The 15,924-nt window shown below is 41.9% G+C and overlaps 1 protein-coding gene across 3 annotated transcripts in view; it reads left to right on the forward strand.

Annotated features, from left to right (window-relative positions):
- The first annotated feature begins 9,188 nt into the window (after positions 1-9,188).
- Positions 9,189-15,924, forward strand: part of VIT (vitrin) — a 101,422-nt gene continuing 94,686 nt past the window's right edge. For all 3 annotated transcript variants that reach the window (XM_027620445.2, XM_027620446.2, XM_027620447.2), the window contains exon 1: positions 9,189-9,417. The gene's annotated coding sequence lies outside the window, so the exon portion shown is untranslated. The remainder of the gene's footprint in view (positions 9,418-15,924) is intronic.

Raw genomic sequence — 15,924 nt, forward strand, 5'->3', positions numbered from 1 at the left:
TTTCTGCACATGCTCATTGCCCATTTATTGTGCGTGCGTGCGTGCGTGCGTGTGTGTGTGTGTGTGTATTTGTTTATGTCATTGGCCTCTTTGTCCATTTGGTGGTTCTTTGAAGCTTTCTTATTGATGTTAAGTATTTTTATATTTTACACATATTAACCATTTGTCATATTTCTTACAAATATCTTCTCCCACTTGGTCATTTGTCTTTAAATTCCTTCATTGTGTATGCGTGGATTTTTTCCCCACCATATTGGTAGCCTTATTGGTAACGCTGTTAAACCAATGGATCTTTTCTTCTATCATTTCTCCCACCGTGGCTTTCATGGCCGCCCTGCCCTGTCTCAGACTCGGCTCTCTCCAACAGAAGCTCTCTTCATCGTACTGCTGATGGGAATTCCTGGCGCTACCTTCCCACAGCATAACTACCACACTTGGGCCCCCTCCATCCCCATGTGGTTCACCTACACACCCTTTCCCAGGTGGTAATCTGCCATCATTTCCCACATTAAGACCCCAATATGGGGTCCCTCTCTAAAAAGACCCAGGCCCTCTTCCTGGATTGTTCGCAGGGCACGCTGAGCCTTTCCCTTCTGCACGTGGCAGAAGTTTGCTTTCTCTCCAGCTGCAGCACCTTGCATTGCCCGCCCTCAAGGCCTGGCTGCCATCGGCTTCACATCCACATAGATTTACAAGCCAGCACGGTTGGGTGCCCCTAGAAAACTTGAAAATTTGCTATGCACTTCTTCTCCAGAGCAGTTGTAAATATTACTAAAACGATCTGATTCCTGCACACTCACTCTGATCTTATCCAGAACAAAGCCACATCATCATTGTTATTAATAATAACAATCTGTGCAATTTACAGATTATAGGGTGTTTTGTTAACTTTATCCCATTTGATGTTCAAAATGATCAAGCCAGTATCTTCCTCATTTTACAAAAGAAGAATCTGACTGTCCACATGACCCTTTTGAGGCTAAAGAGGCAAAAGACATGAATATAGGTCTCCTGGCACAAATCTGATGTTAACTTTCCATTCGTACATTATCTTTTTCCCTTTAAAAACATTTATCTCTTCATATTAAAATAATTCCAGATTTACAAAAATGTTGTAAAAAGAGTACAAAGAATTTCTGTACACTCTTTACCCAGCTTCCCCTAATACTAATATTTCACATACCTACAATGATCAGAATCAGAAACTTAACACTGATACAACATCATTATCTAATCCTTGGACTACATATACATTTCACCAATTTTCCCATTAACACCCTTTCTCTGGTCCAAGATCAAATCTGTGATCACCTGTTGCATTCATGGTCCTGTCTCCTTCCCCTCTAATGGGTAATCATGCCTCAGTCTGTCTTTCACCACCTTGACACTTTTGAAAAGTACTAGCCAGTTTGTTTGTAGACTGTTCTTCTATTTGGGTTTGCCTGATGCATCTTCATGATTTATGTCAGTTATGCATCTTTGGCAAGGATCTCACGGAAGTGATGTTGTGTTCCCAGTACGTCCCGATAGGAGGCACGTGGTATCCTTTGTCTAATTACTGATGATGTAAACTGCATGTGGTATACTTTGTCTAATTACTGATGATGTAAACTGGATCGTTAGGTCAGGCGGCGTCTTTTGGTCTCTCCACTGTAGAGATATTATCTCCCCCTACTTAATTGATACATATCTTCTGGGGAGATACTTTGAGGCTACCTAAATATCCTGCTTCTCATCATCTTGGTTTCCATTTCCATCGTCCTTTCTTCATTTATTAGCTGGAACTCTTTTGTAAAGAGAAGCTGTTCCTCTCCCCTGTTTATTTATTTTTTTATATTAGTACAAACCCCTAAAGTATTACTGTATCGTACGTATTTTAATTCATTCATACCATTATTTGGTTTGTTGTTCTAATTGTCCCAGATTTGGCTCCTGAGAGCTTCCTCCAGTTGGGTCCTGCAGCCTTCTGACACGTTACCATCATTTTCTCACTTACTGGCCCCAAAATGTTCCAGGCACATCTTGTACCCTCCCCTTCTCAGCCCCCAGAATCAGGCATTTTCTAAGGATATTTGATTCTGTCTATTGAAGAATGGTATTTAGAAGCCAAGCTTTTGTTCTACATATGCTCATTGGTAATGGGCTTTTCTTGCTTCTATGCTCTGCATCCTTAGGAGGTAGAGCAAAGACACACATGTATGTACACACGCTCACACGCCTATATAAATTTCTATATTGGTAAATAGAAACTGTTCCTCCTTCTTTGCTAGTTTTTCTTTCTTTTAATAGACTTCTCTGGTTGAATTGCATTAGCTAACATCTCTAGTACAGTGTTGAATAGCAGGAGAGATAGTGGGTATCCTTGCTGATACCTACCATCAGGTATCTGGGGAGACATTTTGAGGCTACATAAATATCCTGTTTTATTTAGTGGCATAGGAGGAATGCCTCTAGAGTGTCCCCATTAAATAAGATAATAGATTTTAGGTCTAAGGCATATATATTTTATTATGTTAAAGTATCAATCAATTCTTGTAATCTTGAATATTTTTATCAGCAAGAAGAAATCCGAATCCAGATGGAAGGCATGGGAAGAAAGACACAATGGCAAACATGGACCCTGATAAAATGTGCCAGTGTATGAACTATGAACGTCTTCCATCTTCCCTTCATTCACACCCTTGCCACAGTCTGTTTATGAGTGGAGTCTTGTATCCTGTACCTAAACTTTGGGCTTGTCCATGAAATTTGTTTTGGCCAGTGGAATGGGCCAGAAATGGGACACTGAGCCAGTTCTGAGACTAGGCCTTAAGACACCGCACAGATTTCCTATTGCTCTCTTCTGACTTCACCATTTTTGCCGCCAGAAGTCCTTCCCGTGTACAGCTATTGCCTTACAGCAGAGGCACCAGAATAAATAGGCATAGAAGAGAAGTTTACCAGCCAACCCACGCACCTATAGTGAGAGGCAGAGCTGCCCAGCACAGCACAACACAGCTTACCTCAGCAGAGCCCCAGCTGACCAGTGTTCAATGAACCAATCCTTTATTTTAGACTCCATTTGCTTACTTGGCATAAAAGGGAGATATAAGGCCTATGATCTCCTGCCAAACATTTTGAGCCCTTGTTTTGAATAAGGTACTTTTGTATTTTGCTAATCTGCCAGACCAGCAGCCTTTTTTAATGCTAGGATCTACGTTATAGCCTCCAGTTCCAAATATCATCATTTAGGTCTTTTAATCTCTTTTATGCTATTGCAAACACAGTGATTTATTTGCATTTACTTTTTTGTCCATTTGGCCTAGAATATTGTGGGTATTGTCCAATATTTGCTACAGTGATTTCAGCTCATTTCTTTTGGGGAGGCATTTGGGAGTAGTAATCTTTCTAACATTCTTTTTTAAAAATAGGCCAAGGAAGATGAATTCTATTGGTCCACTATCTCCTTTGCACCACTGAGTTTACCTTTCGTGTCATAATCAATACCTCCTATCTAACCTCTAATCAATTTATCTGTCTGATATATGCTTAAGAACTCTTCCTTCCAGTTTTGGAGGCTCTGTTACATTCTGTGGCAAAATTCATCGTCTACCGGTTTAGAAGTGATCCACACTCTCAGTTTGGCTCCTTCCATTTTTTGAAAGATATGTTTTTCTTACAATAACCCCTTTGCTTCTGACAGACAGCAAGAACATAAATTTAACAAAAGCTAATCATGGTAGCAAATTTTCCATTTCACACTGCCACTACCCAAAACAGGTGTGCTTGGAAGTAATGTTCAAAAGTGTCCAGGAAACAGAAATAACACCTGATCATTGCAGTAAGCTTCTACCAAAGTGCAGGGAGAAGTCTCAAAACTATTGTAAAGGAGTCCAAGGCAAATCATATTTCTATGAAAAATTGATGTAGCATCAAACACGAGGCAGCCTTAGACATTTCAGTGAACTTGTGTTATAAAAGGCATAACTCTTGTGTTTTATACCTGCTCACAATAAAAGTATCAGGATGGTCTGAAAAGTCTACCTCATTACTTAGACTCTTAAATTGCCATCCTGCATTTTTAAAAGTCACATAAAATAATGGATTTGTGAGATGAAGAGGGCATTGATTTCCCTGAGTTCTATCTCCAGAGTGGAAAAAAAAAATGAGGTAGTATTTTAAAGAGCCATCAAGTTCAATGTTTATGACAGTAATAAAAATGTTTAATAGAGAATGTTCTGAGATTTGAGTTTTTGCACTGGATACAGTAAAGACCGGGACACTACGTTTGTAGTAACAAACAGTTATTTAGGAAAGAACTGATGCTTTCAAGCATCCATAGGTGATTTATAAGCCAAACAATCTCAAGCAGTAATTCGGGAAAAACTGAACCATCACCAATCCTGTTCTCAACTAGAAACAACTTAGAAGTTCAGTTTATGCCAAGTAGCAAGCTCAAGGCCACTTACCAGGAAGCTGTGATCATGTTTTCGTTAAAGAGGTTCAGAGATTTCCCTGGGGTTCCCAGCTTGACCTTTGCTTGGGCACAGCTGCTGCAGGCCTTGGGTGTAGCAGGTCCAGTCACTTCTCAGCAATATCATCGCTCGTCCACACCAGATTCTGGCACTTCTGCTACAATGTTTTTTTATTCCATTTTATCCCAATTCTCCATCTCGTTCCCTTCCCTCCCAGGAAAGCGTTCTAATGTATTTGTAATCATTTAACTAATATGCACCGTATAGCTATCATGTGTCAGTTCAAAGAGCTAGGAGGAATAGGTCAGTGACCAAAACAGATAAAAACCTCTGCCTTCCCAGGCCTACATTTTAGAGGAGGATGCACAGTGAAAAATTAAATAGGAAATATTGTTAAAATGTAATAAGCACTATGAGAAAGATAAAGCAGAAGAGAGGAAGAGGAAATGCTGGTGGTAAATGGGTGCCATTTTAAACAGGGTGTCCAAGCAGGGCCCCACTCGGGATCTGACATTTGAGCAAAGTGGTGATCCATGCAGATACCCAAGCGAAGCCATCAGCAATAGCAAGTACGAGGCTTGGAGGTACCATGGGTCTGCTGAGTACACATTCACTGATAAGTGTTCCTGCAAAATGTATATTGTTGTTTTATGTGCATCATTTTAATTTTCATAATTGCATTTGTAATAGTCTGGGTTTTCCAGAGACAAAAGAACCAAGAGGGGGGAGAGAGAGAGAGATTTACTATAAAGAATTGGACAACATGGAGGCTGAGAAATCCAGGATCCGCAGTCAGCAAGTTAGAAACATAAAATTGACACATAAAATTAACCATTCCAGTATTGTATTATGTTTCTCATTCTGCTTCTTACTTTCCTTCAAAGTAATGTTTTTTAAAATCAATAGCTATGGTAGGCAGAGTTCTAAGATGGCCCATGATCTTTGCCCCTGGGGCATGATTATGTTATGTTCCAAGGCAAAGCAACATTGCAGATGTAATTATAGTTACTAATCAGTTGACATTAAGATAAGAAGATTACCCAGTGGGCCTAAACTCATCACAGAGTCCCAGTAAAAGCAGCTTTCTCTGGTTTGTTGCAGAAGAGAAAGTCAGAGAGGAGCCAACCATGAAAAGGATGCAACATGCCATGGCTGGCTTAAAGATGGGAGGAGCTGTGTGCGGAGGAATGGGGTGGCCTCTAGAGTTCAGAGCACCCCTGGCTGACAGCAAACAAGAAACTGAGGCCCTCAATCCACTACTACAAAGGGCTGAATTCTGCCAACAACCTGAACCAGCTCAAGGCAGTTTCTCTCCCCGAGCGTCTAGATAAGAGCCCAGTCCAGCTGACATTTTGATTTTAGCCCGGTGAGACCCTGAAAGGAGAACCCAGTCATGCCATGCCGGGACTTCCGACCCACAGAACTGTGAGCCGGTAAACGGGTGTTGTCCTAAGACGCTAACTTGGTGGTCCTTTGTTACGCAGCAATACAAAATGAATATAATAGTGTTGATGTACATTGTACTTATTTAAAAAACACTAATATCGTATTTGTCTCATGTGAGTTAGGATTCCAAGAACTTTACAAATATCAATTCCCTTAATTGTCATAACTCTGTGATACGTAACTCTGCGTAACTCCCATTTTACAGATGAAGAAACTAAGAAACAGAGAGGTTAACACAATTTGTTACTTGTCAAATGTCAGGTGCTAAAACCAACAGTGAGACTTAGGTGATCTGGCCTGGGGAATTGATGCTCAAGCCCCACATGTAGTCCTTTGCTTCTAGGTGTTGCATAATATTTCTTTTTTCTTTTTAAAGAATTTATTTATTTATTTGACAGAGAGAGAGCAAGCACAAGTAGGAGGAGCGGCAAGCAGAGGGAGGGGCAGAAGCAGACTCTCTGCTGAGCAGATCCCAGGACCCTGGGATCATGACCTGAGCCGAAGGCAGATGCTTAACCAAGTGAGCCACCCAGGCACCCCTATTGCCTATTTTATACTGTGCATTTCCCATACTTAACTCCTTAGTTCTCCAGGAATGGATTTCTCATGGCCCTGTGCAAGGAGCTCACTGAGGACTACAAAGAGTGTTCCCGGGTCCATGGGCACACACGAACTGTGACTAAGTACCTTAGATGGTTCTCTAGAATGGTCACATTTGCCCACACCTCCAGCAGCCCCTCAGGACCACCACATGTCTGTTATGGGCGTTTTCCAGCTTTCTCATTTTTGTCAATCTGATGAAAATAAGGTGATATTTCATTACTTTAAAAAATTTTTTTTGAGATTTTATTTATTCACTTGACAGAGAGAGAGAGAGCACAAGCAGGGGGAGCAGCAGAGAGAGAAGGAGAAGCAGGCTCTCCACTGAGCAGGGAGCCCGACATGGAACTCAATCCTAGGACCCCGGGATCATGACCTGAGCTGAAGGCAGACGCTTAACTGACTGAGCCACCCAGGTGCCCCTTCATTACTTTTTTAAAAAGGGAATTTCTTGGGGCACTCGGGTAAGCATCTGACTCTTGGTTTTGGCTCAGGTCATGATCTCAGGGTCATGAGATGGAGCCCTGTGTGAGGCTGTGTCCTCAGTGCAGAGCTTGCTTGGGTTTCTCTCTCCCTCTCCCTCTGCCCCTACGCTCTGTGCTCTCTCTCAAATAAATAATCTTAAAAAACAAATAAAGGGAATTTCTCTTTCTTTTTATTATGAAACACATATTACAAAGCCTTTGCTAGTCTAACCATTTTAGGTTCGTTACGCATTAGCATTAATTATATTCATAATGTACAACCATCAGTATCTACAGTAGTCTCCCTTATCTGCGGTTTCTCTTACCCATAGTCAACCTGGTCTGGAAACAGATGATCTTTCGGATGAATCACCAAAGGGTCAATAGTAGCCTAATGCTATGTCACAGCGCCTCTGTCTTTCACCTCACTCTGCATGGGCACTGCACTATCTTGGACCATCACAAGAAGAGTAGAGTACTGTAAGATATTTTGAGAGACAGTAATCACATTCATATGACTTTATTACAGTATATTGTTGTAATTATCCTATTTTATTATTTGTTATTGTTGTTAGTCTCTTACTGTGCTTAATTTCTAAACCAAAATTTATCATAGGTATGTACCTCTAGGAAAAAACACAGTACGGAGAAGATTCAGTACTGTCGTCAGTTTCAGGCGTCCGCTAGGGATCTTGGAATATGTCCCCCACACATGAGGGGTGATTACTGTATTTCCAAAGGTTTTCATCACCGTACACATCGTTGCTTTTAATTTGCGTTTCTCTTTGAGCATCTCTTCATTTGCTTTTCAATACATTTGCATTTGATTTCTGCATTATTCACCACAAGAAAACAAATTAGTGAAAGAGAAGAAGCTCCAAATGAGTAGAGAAGCTAACACAGCACGGTTGCCTCTGAATCACACAGCCTTGAATTTGAATCCCAGTTGTTACCTTTCTAACTGGGTGAAAAGTTCGTATCTCCTTGAGCCTCAGTTCTCTTAACTGAGGAATGAGCATAATAGTACTGGCCTCTTCAGGTTCTTGTAAGTATTAAATGAGGTGATATATGTAGAGGGCTATCACCATTCCTAGCAAAAGTAAGTATTCGATAAATGGCAATCATTATTATCATTATTATTATTATTAATTTGGTTTGGGCTGCCATTTCATCTGAACCTTCCCTGACCCCCTGACGATGGAACAAGACGTCCTCCATGTGGGCAGCACCATCCTTCCTACCCATGGTCTTAGGTTCAGGGTTTTGTGGAGGAAGAAACAGAACCAAGACATATTTTAAATGCAGAACCAAATGGAGGGGAAAAAGTTAGATAGCATTCCAATGTTAATCTTAAATAACGAGCGATCTCAGCACCCACAGATAGGGCTGCTGGGCTGGGGCTGCGGGAGTGCACATTCCCCAGCAGGAGGAGAAATGGCTCTGTGCTACTTCCCGCCCTGCTGGAGAGGAGATGCTGGGTCACACTGATACCCATTTGAATCTCAAGGAGTGCCAGATGTACGCTTTCATGTATATCTTTTTTAAAATGGCATGAGATGCTAATGCCCGTGCATGTTTTGAGTCTGAATCCCTTCACTTTAATTGATGACACCAATAATAACTAAAATCGGCAGATTTCACTTATGATGTGAGCTCGCCACCATCATTTTTTTGAAACATGAGCAGGTTTTGCTTCCCACTATTATTATCTTGTGTCCTGTTACTAGCAGCATGGACTACAGTCATTTCATTAAGCTTGCCAAAACGCAGAAAGGACCGAAGTGAGCTAAACAACAACAACAACAAAAATAGTATTACTATGTAGGAAAAGTAAGTGTTTTCAACTCTAAGAGTGAGAGCCCAGTAGAGCCAGCTTGGTGGTATTGGCACAGTGTTCAGTGTTCTTTCCTTATGCAGTTTAATCAGCTGTTCACTGGCATTTGAAAAAGAAAGAGAAAATTTAATTGCCCCGTGTAAGTCCTTTTTAGAGTATACGTTTTATTTCCCATTTTATTGAGGCACTTCTCTTCCACTTTTTAGATTTTCTAATTATAGAATTTGCTTACTGAAAATGTGTGCTTTAGGCTAGAAAAGAATATTTAGAAATCCTTACCCCAAAGAAAAGCAAGTGGGAGTGGAAATTTGAAAGAGGACCGCCTAATTCAGCACTAAAACCAGTGTGAGAAGCAGTGTGTGAGTGTGTGTGTGTGTGTGTGTGTGTGAGCATGTGCATGTGTGTGTGTGGCTAAAATGTGCTTTTCAAAGTGCTGAGAGGTTGATGGGAATGTTTGATTAGCTCCTCTGAGAAAAGAGAAAAGTTGCTTGGACCTCTTCTTGTTTCTTCTTTAGAATAATTTGGATGGGATTTGTGATGCAGAAAAGCTTAAGGAAAAAAGGATATCCATTCTGTGTGGTGGAAATTTTTTGAAAAAAAATTGCTCTCTTCAAACAAGGTATGTCTGATGAATTACTAAGCTATGTAGATAGTTTGCTTTCCATTTCTTATTATAAAAACCTTAAAATGTATTTATCATTAAGAAACTACAATACATACCTTGACCAAGTAATCAGTCTGTACAAATTTTAGTCTCAGGAGAATTGGGAGGGGGTGGGGGGAGTTGACATCCTTGTAAACAACTAATAATATGTAGATCCACTATAAATGAATTGTGCTGAGATAAGATTAGAACAAGATTTTTGACTGTATTTTTAAACCAATGTTATTATGGTTAAACAAGTTGGAAAGTATGACATAAGTCTCTTTATTATGCTGCCCTTTTTTATACCTTGCTTCCTCTATGGAATATGATAGCAGTGTAACGAATTGCTTCCAACAATGTATGAAAAGCAGTATGAGAAAAGGACACATTGATGCTAAGTGAAGAGAAATGATTTAGTGTGGTTCTAAACTTCTCTCTACTCAGATCTCAGTGGAATGTAGCTAGTTGTACAATTCTGTATCTTGTTTCTACTGGAAGTGTTTTCTTAGGCTGAAAGCTTCTTTAACTGATAAGCCCGAGAAAAGGCTGGTATTGTTAAGTCTACTATTGTAGCTCAACTTTGCCCAGGGAAACAGGGTATAAAATCTCTTTTAAGTATGATTTGTGTCAAACTAGTATAAACATGGAATAAATGACTCAAGCACACAGGTTAAACAGAGAGGATAAGATTGAATAGTTAGACTTGATCGTTTCCTCCAAAAAACCCAGGCATCTTTGCCATCTCCAGATTGAGAGTGGAATTCCAGATTTTCTTTGGGTTTATTGTAAAAATAAAACCAGGCATTCTTGGCCGTGGTGGTTATTCAAAAATGTGAGCGCTAAGAAAGTAGCATTTTGCCATTACGTTGCGTTGCAATAAATTTGGAAGTTTTGGTGGTAAAGTTCTGAGGTTGTTTTTCCCTCCGTCTCTTGAAAGATGAAAACACCCTGCAGCAAAGCAAGATCAAACGCTATTTGTTTGTGTATTTTCTCTGTTATGTATGTTAGCTCCAAGTGGTGACTATGCCTCCTTCAGTAGGAAAGTTGGACGTGTCTGTCTTTTATTTATTGAATTAAAATACCCTCTTTTGTAAAAGGGCTTTAGACAGAGAATTGTGAGACTAAAGGGCTGCATTTTTAATTGCAATGTGCTGGTTTCCCAGACCAAGCTTGATTTAAATATATCTTACACCTCACCACGGAAAGGAAACACCTAAAGAACATTGGAAACACTTAGTATCCATCCTGAAATGGCGTTTACTCTAGGAATATCATTTAGAAGATCTAGTGATCTCTTTTGCCAAGTTACTGATTACAGGAAGAATAGTTTCTTTCAGAAAAAAAAAAACACACTGGGTTTCAAATGGTTTATGAATAGCATCGGGAAGACAGAAATGCTTGTGCTGTTCTCGTCTGTAATTCCTGTCAGATGTACCGGAACGCAGGAAAGCAGTAGGGTTAGCGCACTGTTCCAAGCCTGGAGTCCTATAACGGTAACGGTTCTGCCACTACCTGGCTGAGTCACCTCGGGAAAGGTGAGCAACCTTTCCTGACTTTCGCTTCCCCATCTGCAAAGGAGAAATCGCAATGCCTGCCCACATCCCTCCCACGGTGGTCATGAGCTTCAGTATTGATTCTCAGCTCCAATAGGGTTTTGAAACTTGAAAAGGTCTATAGACATGTAATCTCCGCCCCCCCCCATATTCAAAACCAGATTACACTGGAAGGAGTCATTGGTCTCAAAATAAATGTTTCGTGGCCTCCAGGATGTTACTTGTGGCCACATGTGTAACTTCTCTGCTTGCTTCTTTGGAAGCAGAAGCCAGGTAGCAATGGTGGTGGGTGATCTGTCAGGAGAAGGGCGTTCCAGCTGTGTGAGCTTGGGGAAGTTATTCCACATCTCTGTGTCTCCATTTCCTCATGTAGGAGATGAAGAATGGACAAGATCGTTTCTAAGTTTCTCTCCTAATGCTATGGTTCCGTGCACCGGGACCTCGCCAATATCAAGACATGGCCAGGCCTCTGTACATTACAAAGTGAAGAAGTAGCAAAATGGGTTTTGGAACCTGTGGTATATTTAAAATATTTATGTTTACCTAACTAATGACTTTTTGAGGTATACAAAAATGAAACCTACCATAACTGCATATTATATAAATATAACACAAGTATGTATATATGTATATACATGTGTATATATTATATTACTATATTATGATAATATATATATGTTACTAAGGACAGTGTGGGCCAAGTTGTATAACAGACTTCTTTCAGTTTTTTTTTTTAAGATTTTATTTATTTATTTGAGAGAGAGAGAGAATGAGAGATAGAGAGCATGAGAGGGAAGAGGGTCAGAGGGAGAAGCGGACTCCCTGCTGAGCAGGAAGCCCGATGCGGGACTCGATCCCAAGACCCTGGGATCATGACCTGAGCCGAAGGCAGTCGCTTAACCAACTGAGCCACCCAGGCGCCCTGAGACTTCTTTCAGTTTTCTCGTGCATTTCTATGACTACCTATGTACCCTCGTGTAGAGATAATGTCAAATATCTAAATTTAAGGCCTTCCATGCAAGGCCAAGGCCAAGTGGCCCTCCTGGGCTCTGTGGATCCTGTGGGAGTTTGTCTGGCAGGAGGACCCACCCCTTCTTAAATGTGTTAACTTCGGCAAGTTACTTAAGCTCTCTTGGGCCTCAGTGTTCTCATCTGTAAAAGGTGTCTGTTATTAGTGCCTACCTCATAGGATTGTGGCAAAAGCTTCTGTTGGTGCCTGGTACACCATCAGCACCCAAATGTTAGCAAATATTTTCTTTATTATATGTGGCTGGAATGAAGAAATCTGATCAGCTGTGAAACAAATCAATTGTAATACTTTTCAAACTTTTAAACATTAACTCTGTGGATGTGGGTAGCAAACAGATTTGTGAAATTATGTGATATTAATATAATTATTAGAAATGTGTTGCCATTTCTTCCTCCAGAGGATGTGAGCTAATTCATCAATCAGCAAATGATAAGCAAGAGAGGCAACTTCTGTGATGCCTGTAATTCGAGAAGCCCCAAGGGCCCCCCCCTCTCCTTGCCTAAGAATGGGTCCCTCTGTGGTTTGCAGGAGGTGGTGGTATTCCTGGCCCTCTGAACATACAGAGGGGGAGCTAGAGAATTGCCCAGGAGACCTGCTACCTTTTACAGGTATGACAGGTCCTTGTGCATGTGGCGATGAGCAGCTTCTGTGAGTGCAGAGAACAGGTAAAGAAAGGAGCAGTAGAGCAGGACAAATTTAGTTGCAGTGTCAGCAATGCCTGTTGGATATTGTGCTGGTTGCTAATTTTTAATTAAGCTGCAGGAGTGCACGCCAACAGCCGGGGCCTCCACAGCCCCTGGTCAGCCCGGATCCGGCCCTAACTCCTGTCATTTGCCTGCATCCCTGGGCTCACCGGCAGCTGGCCTCTCCAGGGGGTGCACCTGTGCCCTGCTGGCCCAACTCTTGTCACCAGCCTCCACTGCTGTGCACAGCGCGTGGTGAGACCCTGCAGCCACAGGAGTGCATGAGGACAGTCAGCGGCCCACACCTGCTAGAGGGCCAGCAGCAGGGCCTGGTTCTTGCCATGACACGTGTGTCTGCACCTGGCCCCTGCCGAGACCCAGGCCCCTGCAGCTGACCCCTGCAGCTCCTGCATGCACACCACCAGCTCTGGCTGTCACCACTGCCTACCCTGGTCTCTAAGGACCCAAACAGCCCTTGCAGATACCCCCAACATGCTCACCAAGGACTACCCGGTTGTCAATGTTGGGGACCCCAGCAGCCACAAGGCACCACAGGCCCCACTGGACCCAGAGTCACAGGGCGCCCCAGCATGCCTCGATCCACCAGTGAGGACACCTGACCAAAGTAACCTTCCCTTACTGAAGTCAGGCCATAAGGTCTAGAAGAGGTAACTCGACACCTACGCAAAGCTATGAGCATCGTGAAGAACTAGGGAAATGACATCACCAAAGGAACACAGGAAACCTCCATTAACTGACCCTCAAGAAATGGAGATGCATGAACCACCTGACAAAGAATTCACAAGTGAACACAGCTAAAGAATTTAATGACATCAGGAAAACAATATAAGAACAAAATAAGTTCAACAAAGACACAGACAACATAAAAAAGAACCAAACAGGGTGCCTGGGTGGCTCAGTTGGTTAGGCGACTGCCTTCGGCTCAGGTCATGATCCTGGAGTCCCTGGATCGAGTCCCGTGTCGGGCTCCCTGCTCAGTAGGGAGTCTGCTTCTCCCTCTGACCCTCCCCCCTCTCATGCTCTCTCTCTCTATCTCATTCTCTCTCTCAAATAAATAAATAAAAAAATCTTAAAAATAAAAAAGAACCAAACAAATTTTGGAACTGAAGAGTAAAATTTTAATTAAAAAATCACACACACACACACATTTAAGTCGGTGTGAGATCACCTAGGTGAGTTCCTGTTTGCAGACCAGGAGCTGAAGGACCAAAATCCAACAAGATTCCCAGAGGTCCATGTTCACAATGGAGCAAAGACTATTTTGGTCTTGTTTATTGCATTTTTCTACGGTTACCTCATCCATTACACAAACAGTTGTGGATACGGGATTTAGAATTTGTTTTTAATCAACTAGAAAACTTTTCCACTTCAACAGATTGCAAATCTTAAAGAAATCTCCTTAGAGACTTCCTATCTGACGTGCTCGGGGCTGCCTGGGGAGCGCACAAAGCAGGCACCAAGCGATGCTCTGAGTTGAGACCTATAAAAGCTGTATGTCGTGTGGCAAACCTGCATTAGGCAAATCCCCCACACAGCAGATGTTGTGGCTCGGATGAAATCCATTGCCACATTCCAGTGCTTAATATCCTCAGGGAGAAAGGTGAACTGAGATAATGGGATGCCAAAGTCCTCTTCTGAGTCAAACCTACAAGCCGCGGGTCTTGGAACAAAAGGAATACTAGTTTGGTTTAGATTCAGTTTAGGGACTATTTTGGTGTTTGTGTTTTATTTTGATGTTACAATTTTTAAAAATGTGTAGGCTCCTTTCTGCTTCCTATTACTTCACTGGATGCTTTTTTCAATTCTTTTTGAAAATGCTAGATATCATTCCTCCGCTATTTGATTGGTTCAGTTGTCCTACCATCATCTAGAAGATTTCCATGAGAATGGGCTGAAGATCCTTATAAAAATCTCTGAGAGAGTAGGAAGGAGCATGGGTGTTGAATCGCTCCCTTTCTGGGGCCCTAGAAGAATTTAGCTCAATGGCAGTCACAAACCCATATGGTTCCTTCACCAACAAGTCCCAAAATCAGCCATAATTAACCTGGGCAGCTTTGCCTCTATAGAGTCTTCAGCTAGAGTCTAAATGCACCATGTTTGCAAGAGGATGAGATAAAAATGACGTGATTGATGACAGTACTCACGATTAACCACCATTGAACAACAAAAAATTGTATTTGCTGACACCCACACAGCTCTTCTCGTGTGCCAGACACTGGTTTAAACCCTCTTCATATATTCACTCATTGAATCTTAACAGCAACCCTATGAGGTAGGTTGTAACTACTCCTATTCACAGATGGGACATCTGAGGCACTGAGAAGTTAAGTAAGTTGTCCAAGCTCACACAGCTAGTAGGCGACGGAGCTCAACCTCAAACCCAAGCAGTCTATTTCCAAAGCTCACGTTCTTAACCTACCAGGCAATGAGTACACATGCCCCTGGTTTTTCTGTCACCGCACCAAATTAATCTTTGCCATCCCTGAAAACATTGTTTTCAAGCCAAGTAAATTCCAAAGCAACTATTCCTTCCTGCAAGTAGAGACACAAGAGTAACCCTGATGGAGAGGAACTGAAGTTTTTTTATTTCTGTCATTCTTAGATGAGCTCCTGACTTAAGGACACTTTTCAGGTGTGTTGGGTAGAACCTGACTCTCAGGGGAAGGCTGAGGTACAGAGCTCATTATCAAGCCCTAGGAGTAGCCGGTCCCCAAAAGGTGTCCTTTATCTTCACTCCAGGGCTCAGTTAGCAGCAAGGCACAGAAAGAAACTTGTTTCCTAATGACTCAGACTTCAGAGAAGCACTTTCCCCGGTAAGGGTCTCTACATTGACAAGACTCTAGTAAAAATTTCTCAAATTCCTTCCTTCAGTGAAAGAAAGGCTAAAGTTTTGTGTGGACATGTGGTAAAAATTCATAAAAACCACCCTTCAGGCTATAGTGGGAAGGACTCTCTGCATTCTTTCTTCTCAGATTCAAAAAGAAAAAAAAGAGAGAGAGAGAGAGAAACTATTCCTTCAGGGGAACCCAGTGTATAGTTTCCAAGAGATCAGGTCACTGGCATCTCAATGCTAAGTGAATTCCCTCCTCCGGGTTCCTCTGTGTCCCAGACAGAGAAAACAGGCTTTGGAAGTAAAGGTGCGAGTCAGCTTGCCCAGACTGGCTTTGCTTATATAATAGAGTGAGTGAATCTA

This window comes from Zalophus californianus, chromosome 8, assembly GCF_009762305.2.
Source record: "Zalophus californianus isolate mZalCal1 chromosome 8, mZalCal1.pri.v2, whole genome shotgun sequence".
NCBI lineage: Eukaryota > Metazoa > Chordata > Mammalia > Carnivora > Otariidae > Zalophus > Zalophus californianus.